Raw genomic sequence first — 7,736 nt, forward strand, 5'->3', positions numbered from 1 at the left:
AGGATAACTATTTTTTTTTTTTTTTGCAGATGTTTACCACATGTGGAGCTTAGCATGAAGAATAAGCATGAATCAAGAATGTCCCACCCCAATGCCCTTTTGAAACATTTTTATGTGGTTCCATGAAATAGTGCGTATTTTAATAGTTGCCATGATGGCCATGCTGAGGTCTTTGGTCTCAGACAATCCAACTCTTACTCTCTGCTCTGGGCATCTAACGTTTTTACTTGCTCATTCTACCATCTTCATTTGTCAGGAATCAGGTCTTGATTTTCTTTTGGGAATCACCTCTCCCTAGGCCATGTGGTCCTAGTGAAATGACTATAGTGTCCCACCTACTCTGAAACAAGAAGAATCTTCTCTAAGATTTGTTTCTGTAAGATTTATAGCTTCTAGGAGAGAGAGGAGTTCCTTTTCTCTGGGTTCTCCAGCTGAAAGAACCGTATTTGCCTGAAGCTTATGGTCCTAACCTCAGGTTTCGTGGAAGAAGTTCTCTGCAGAATGATGCCAACACATGGAGAGAACTAGAGCTTTGTCAGCATTTAGCACCATGTGAAGCTAGATCAACCCTTAAAGTCCTCAGTTACTGGAGGCAATACATTCCCTTTTACTTAAGCTAATTTGAGTTGTATTTCTATTATTTTCAACCAAAAGATCTTTGGATATTGTTTTTCATCTAGAGGTGAGAATGATCAACTTGGTACAAGCAAAAGTAACTTGCCAACAGTTCTGAGTAATAGAAAATACTATCAAAATCTCTTTTGGATAAGTAGTAAGTGTTTGTTGGTTTGGGATCCTAAATTTAGAAAGCTCAAATAACTAACATTTTCTTGTACCCTAGAGACGTGTTGAATAAACTAACTGATCCCAAGGATTATTCAAAGATGTAATTTCAGGGTATGTCAGAGTGTCATTATAGATTCAACTTAATCACCTACATTTTCAACATTAATAGGATTGTTCTACAGGAATTGATGCCAAGAGAAATGATCCCAAGGCTCAGTGCTAATAACAGCTACAACATATTGGCACATTCTATGTGCCAGGAAGTGTGCAAAGCCTGTCATTATTTTACATTTAATTCTCAGAAATCCTAAAAGGTGGGTGTTACTGTTCTCCTTTTACAGATAAGAAATCTTAGTGAAGTTCAGCAATGTTCTCAAGCCCAGGTATGTCTAACTTTAAAGTCCAGGGTTTTAACCACTGTTTTCTCTCTAAGTTTCCAAAGTTCATAAGAATTCACTCAATTACTGATTTTTTCAACACATTTTGGAGATACACCTGGCTCATGGTAGGTATATCTATATCTATATACATATAATAGATAATATGTAGTAGATATCTATAAGTTTATATATATATAGATATATATATAATCTACAAGGAGCCATTTATAAGTATCTTTAATTCACATGGCTTATTCCAAAACTCTTATGGATAAACCATAATTTGCCATCAACAATTCAATATCTGAATTTTTAATTCTTTCTCTTACAAGAGAAAGAGGCCCAGGCAGCCATTTAAAAAAGAAAAAAAACGGAGGCAACCAATCCAGCAGACTGCTAGCAGAACATGGTGTTGCAGCTTCTTCCAAAATTGCACAAACCTTTGGTGGTTTTGGAAGACTTGGAGGGCCTCTCTGCTGATCTAATGAGATCCAAGGGCGATCTGAGGCATAGCAGGCAGGAAGGAGGGAGTGGAGAGCCTGGCCCTGGCCCTGTCCACAACCTTCTGTCATAAGCCAAGTCCCGTGTGTGGATGTGTGCTCCTGACCTGTTTCTGGATGTGTGACAACGCCTTGTTTTCATGTTGACTTTTCACAGCTGGGAGCTGTACTGGCACCGAAAGTTTGTTTTAACTTCCCACACAGAGTCCAAAATGTAATTAATTGAGCCCTTATTTGAAGAAAAGATGTGTTTGGTGTATTTAGAGACCCCAAAAAGAGGTAAAAATAATATTTGCAAAACTGAACTAATTCAAATAGAACTATGTTTTCTAATGGAGGAATGAAAAGAAGTAGGGATTTGGAGAGAGAACACCTAGCTTTGAGTTTCAGTTAACCACTTATTAAATATACATCTTTGGGCAGATTGTTGTATCTGTTTTTCAGCCCATAAAGATGCTGGGAAGATTAAGTTAATGTTGATAGGAAAACTTCCTAGAAATCCCTTGAGTCTCAGGGAACACACACCATTCATTCATTTTGATATGCTTATTTCCATAGAATTTCATGAACAGTTAAAAAAGTCAGTTTAAAATTTAATATCTTTAAACACATTACAATGCAGAATACAATACTGTTTGCAATGTTCAATGTTCAATGCTATTATTTAAACAAATAGCTAAATAAAAACAGATTTAAATCCTTGTCATCTTAATCATATGAAAGATCAAGCAATTGCAAAAAATGATTAACTTGTTTTGTTCTGATTTTTGGGCGTAGTTTCCCTTAATTGCATATTTGTAGATACTGGTTCTTACTGTGCTTTCCTTTCATGCTGGAGAAAAGACTTATTTCTCTTTAGACACCACTTGTATGTGTTCCAGGTAATTAAATATTTAGATTAATGAAGAACTATTAGATATTTTTCTCAGAATTAGAACCAATAAAAATACACCTAATGAAACTATATATGACTATCAGAAAAACAGAAAATAAGTGTTGTGATCATGTGGAGAAATTGGAAACCTTGTGCACTGTTGGTGGAAATGTAAAATGGTGCAGCTGCTGTGGAAAACAGTATAGAGGTTTCTCAAAAAATAAAAAAAAATAGGATTACCATATGATCCAACAATTCCACTTCTGGGTATATATCCAAAAGAATTGAAAGCAGGATCTCAAAGAAGTAGTTGCACACTCATGTTCATTGCAGTATTATTCACAATAGCCAAAAGGTGGAAACAACTCAAATGTACATGAATGAATGAATGAATAAAAAAATGTAGTACATACAATGGAATATTATTTAGTCTTAAAACAGAAGGAAATCCTGTCACATACTGCACCATGTATGGACCAGAGGACATTATACTAAGTGAAATAAGCTAGTCACAAAAAGACAAATATTGTACGATTCCATTTTTATGAAGAATATAGAGTAGTCAGATTCATAGAAACAGAAAGTAAGATGGTGATTATCAGAGTCTGGGGGAGAGGGAGAACTGGGGAATTGTTTTTCAATGGGTAGAGAATTTCAGTTTTGCAAGATGAAAAAGGTCTGGAGAGCTGTTGCACAATAATGTGAATGTACTTAACACTATTGAACTGTAAACTTAAGCATAGTTAAGATGGTACATTTTATGCTGTTTTTTACCGCAATAAAAAAACTATATACAAATGCAGTTTAATTTGGGGGATGATTCAGAATACTTCTTTATTATCTTTTCAGGCCTGATGATAATTCATCTTCACATGGGGCCTCAGGATAAGCAGCTCAGATATTTGCTTCAGATTACAAGGCACAGAGGTGCAGATGTCCTCAAACCCAGTGTTTGACTCAAGTGGATGGTGGTAGTGCCGCAGGGCAGAGAGTTTCTTATCAGTTTGTAAGGACTAAATCCAAGGCCATTTGTAGGGGTGGGGAACTGAATTTTGGTCCAGAACTCTTTCTCTGAAGCATGTGAGCTGGGGAAAGCATTCCAGAACCTCATGTTAGTAGATATCAGTCATCGATAAAGGAAATATTTGTTGATGAAATACACCAATGAAATGCACTGTTTAAATCAAATAAATCATGTTTGTTATTGCATATCAGAGTTTCCCTAACTGTGTTCCGTAAAACATTAGCTCTGTGGGTATTACATTTAAAAAAAGGGTTTTGGGGTCAAAAAGTTTGGAAGATATAGGGATAAAAAGAGTTAAAAATGTGATTTTTTACTCCATAACTTCTCAAAGGCTTTACTATGTTAACATTAACGTTACTATACCAATATTAACTATTAGATGTTAATATTTAACGTTTGATAGGTTGACATTTATGTTAATGTATTCATTAATATCCATGTTAATATATTAACATGTTTTTCCATATCTCATATAACCAAGGAAGCAGTCCTCAGCACACCAGTGTGAGAATGCTGCCCTATATCATAAAAGTCATGATATTTTTGTCACCTGCTTTCCTTTAAGATAGTAGCTTTCTTTCATTTCTCCTGGGTTTGCTGTGAAGCCCATCTCCTTCACCATGAGCACCACTGGGGAAATATCCAGAGAGTAGGGCAGTTGCAGTTTTAGTATTCGTTGTTATGAGATACTGTAAAGCTATATGATGGATGCAGCTTTTCTGTACTTCCAGCTATTCTCCAAACAGAGCATTAATATTGGACAAACTTGTAAGAGTGTCAATAGAAAAGAGTGAGTCAAGACGAATACATATTGCAAGGTGAAAATGGTCAAAGTGTGTAGTTTCTTCAGTGGGATAACTTTTTTGTTTTATAAGAAAAAGCTAGCTACTGCATTAGGAAATTATAGTTGGCTTATTTTGAATTCTCATTCCAGAGATTTTAAATGTTACTGTTACTAAAATGATGATAGCTCAGAAATGGCCCATTTAACAGCTAACTCATTAGTTAAAATTAAGCTTGATATGAATGGAGTAATCTCTAGAGGGAGTATATTTTAGAATATTAAAGAAAGAAACAACTGCTACAAGTATCTGCCCACAAAATCCAAATCAACTGAGCAAGAAGAGAGTCAAAGCAGTTTCTTGATAGTTTGAGAGTCCTTATATGTGTTACTTTTTCAGCTGAAAACTCAGGGTTGCTACAACTACACTCAATTAATATTCTTTGTTTTATTTGTAGTCAAAACCAGGACACACCATCAGAGGGTGGGCAGGGAAGCCTTGTGTGTAGAACTTTGATGGTGAGTCCCTGATACGTCATCTAGGTTAAGTCATTAGCATTAGAAGCATTTGATTTTGAACCTGAAAAGTGGAACCATGAATCTAAGTCATTACAAGAGACAGTGTGATTAGCAGAAAGAAGTATTGGCTGTGTATTTTTTTTTTTTAGTGTATAGTTTTATCTTTACCAGAGCACTTGTTCTGAAATGCTCCTTCTGAAATTACCTTTTGCCCTACTCCTTTTATTTTTTAATTTAGCAGGTTTTTATTGAGCACCTACTATCTGCCAAACATTGGGTGGTGCACCGAAGATATTTGTTTTGCTACCATATTTAAGAAGTATATTTTTTAAAAATTAATTTGTTTTATTTATTATTTTTAATTTTTGGTTGCATTGGGTCTTTGTTGCTGTGCATGAGCTTTGTCTAGTTGCGGCGAGCAGGAGCTACTCTTCGTTGCGGTGCGCGGGCTTCTCATTGTGGTGGCTTCTCTTGTTGTGGAGCATGGGCTCTAGGAGCGCGGACTTCAGCAGTTGTGGCACTTGGGCTCACTAGTTGTAGCTCACGGACTCTAGAGCGCAGGCTCAGTAGTTGGGGCGCACGGGCTTAGTTGCTCCACGGCATGTGGGATCTTCCCGGACCAGGGCTCAAACCCGTGTCCCCTGCATTGGCAGGCGGGATCTTAACCACTGTGCCACCAGGGAAGCCCTAAGAAGCATATTTTTATTTGCACTAAGAAAAATTAAGACGGATTAGTCCCTATGATGCACAAAAATGAAAAAAAACACATTAAGATACCAGTTTAAACATTAGCAACCTATATATCAAAATTTTGGTATGATTGCTTTTTGAGAAAGTGGTTTTCAAATTCCTTTTAAGATTTGCTTTGTCTAGGAAATGAACATATATCACAGCGGAGGAAAACTGAGTGGTTAAACATATGAAACCATGTTCAATTTTACCAGAAGTCAGAGCAAAACAAATCACTCTTCAGATTAAAAAAATTGGAAAGTATCAACCATTGGCAAAGATGTGGACAAGTAGCATGGCTCATTCCCTCAGTGGAAATCTAAATTAATATACTCCCTATGTAGTACACATTGATAATACCTACAAAATTTTAATTGTTTATACCCTTCAACCCAGCAATTACACTTCTAGTTATACATTATAGACTAGAGAATTTGTCTCATGCGTGAAGTGGAAGATAGGTGTAAGAATCTCTTGTTTGTTGAAACATTGTAATAATAGAAAGTAGAAACATTTTCAATGACCATCCTCAAGGAAACTTGAAACTTAAATTTAAAATGGCATAGTGGGGCTGCCCTAGTGGCACAATGGTTGAGAGTCCGCCTGCCGATGCAGGGGACACGGGTTCGTGCCCCCGTCCGGGAAGATCCCACATGCCGCGGAGCGGCTGGGCCCGTGAGCCATGGCCGCTGAGCCTGCACGTCCAGAGCCTGTGCTCCGCAGCGGGAGAGGCCACAACAGTGAGAGGCCCGCGTACCGCAAGATAAATAAATAAAATTGTATAGTGTGACAGTCCTCGCGGAGAGTCGCCGCGGTTTCTTGCTTCAACAGTGCTTGGACGGAACCCGGCGCTCGTCCCCCGCTCCGGCCGGCCGCTCAGAGCCAGCCTTCGCCACCACCTCACGGCGCCCTCCGACCGTCCCAAGGTCCCTGCCTCCGTTACAGCGCCGAGCAGCCACCGCCACCGTTTCACCTCAGCCGCCCGCCATGACGACCGCGTCCCCCTCGCAGGTGCGCCAGAACTACCACCAGGACTCGGAGGCCGCCATCAACCGCCAGATCAACCTGGAGCTCTACGCCTCCTACGTCTACCCGTCCATGTTGTACTATTTCGACCGCGATGATGTGGCTTTGAAGAACTTTGCCAAATACTTTCTTCACCAATCTTGTGAGGAGAGGGAACATGCTGAGAAACTGATGAAGCTGCAGAACCAACGGGGTGGCCGAATCTTCCTTCAGGATATCGAGAAACCAGACCGTGATGACTGGGAGAATGGGCTGAATGCAATGGAATGTGCGCTACACTTGGAAAAAAGTGTGAATCAGTCACTACTGGAACTGCACAAACTGGCCACTGAGAAGAATGACCCTCATTTGTGTGACTTCATTGAGACTCATTATCTGAATGAGCAGGTGAAATCCATTAAAGAATTGGGTGACCATGTAACCAACTTGCGCACGATGGGGGCCCCCAAATCTGGCACGGCACAGTATCTTTTTGACAAGCACACCCTGGGAAATAGTGATAATGAGAGCTAAGCCTTAGGCTGGCTTCCCGTAGCCACAGGGGTGACTTCCCTGGTCACCAAGGCAGGGCATGCATGTTTGGGTTACCTTACCTTTTCTGTAAGTTGTACCAAAATATCTACAAGTCCTTTCCTTAGTACCGTTCCTTCAAATAAAGTAATTTGGTCCCCCCCCCCCAAAAATGGTATAGTGATACTGTGGAATATTATCTATCAGCTAAGAGAAATACCACAAAGATGGATTTAAAAATCATGAAGTTGAATAAAAAGGGCAAGTTGTAGATTATGTTCTACTTATGTAATATTTTTAAATGGACAAATACATTCATACTATAAAGAATTGATTTATTTCTATATGTATGCATATATATGTATATGAATATACAATACAAACACATATATGTATATGTAATAGTATAACAAAACACACTGGAAGGATACACCTAAATTCATAAAAGTGGTTTCCTCTGAAGACACTGGCAGGGTAGTCGGTTTGGACTGGAGTTGAGGGGAATGGTCAAGGGGACTTGAATTTTATCTGTAATGTTTTACTTCTTGTATAGAAAGACAAAGAATTTGTCAAAATGTTAACAATGTTCAGTTCTGGGTGTTGACAC

At 38.6% G+C, this 7,736-nt stretch overlaps 1 pseudogene; it reads left to right on the forward strand.

The window, feature by feature from the left end:
• Positions 1-6,448: 6,448 nt before the first annotated feature.
• On the forward strand, positions 6,449-7,243 carry LOC117309573 (ferritin heavy chain pseudogene; annotated as a pseudogene).
• Positions 7,244-7,736: the final 493 nt, after the last annotated feature.

Source organism: Tursiops truncatus, chromosome 1 (assembly GCF_011762595.2).
Source record: "Tursiops truncatus isolate mTurTru1 chromosome 1, mTurTru1.mat.Y, whole genome shotgun sequence".
NCBI lineage: Eukaryota > Metazoa > Chordata > Mammalia > Artiodactyla > Delphinidae > Tursiops > Tursiops truncatus.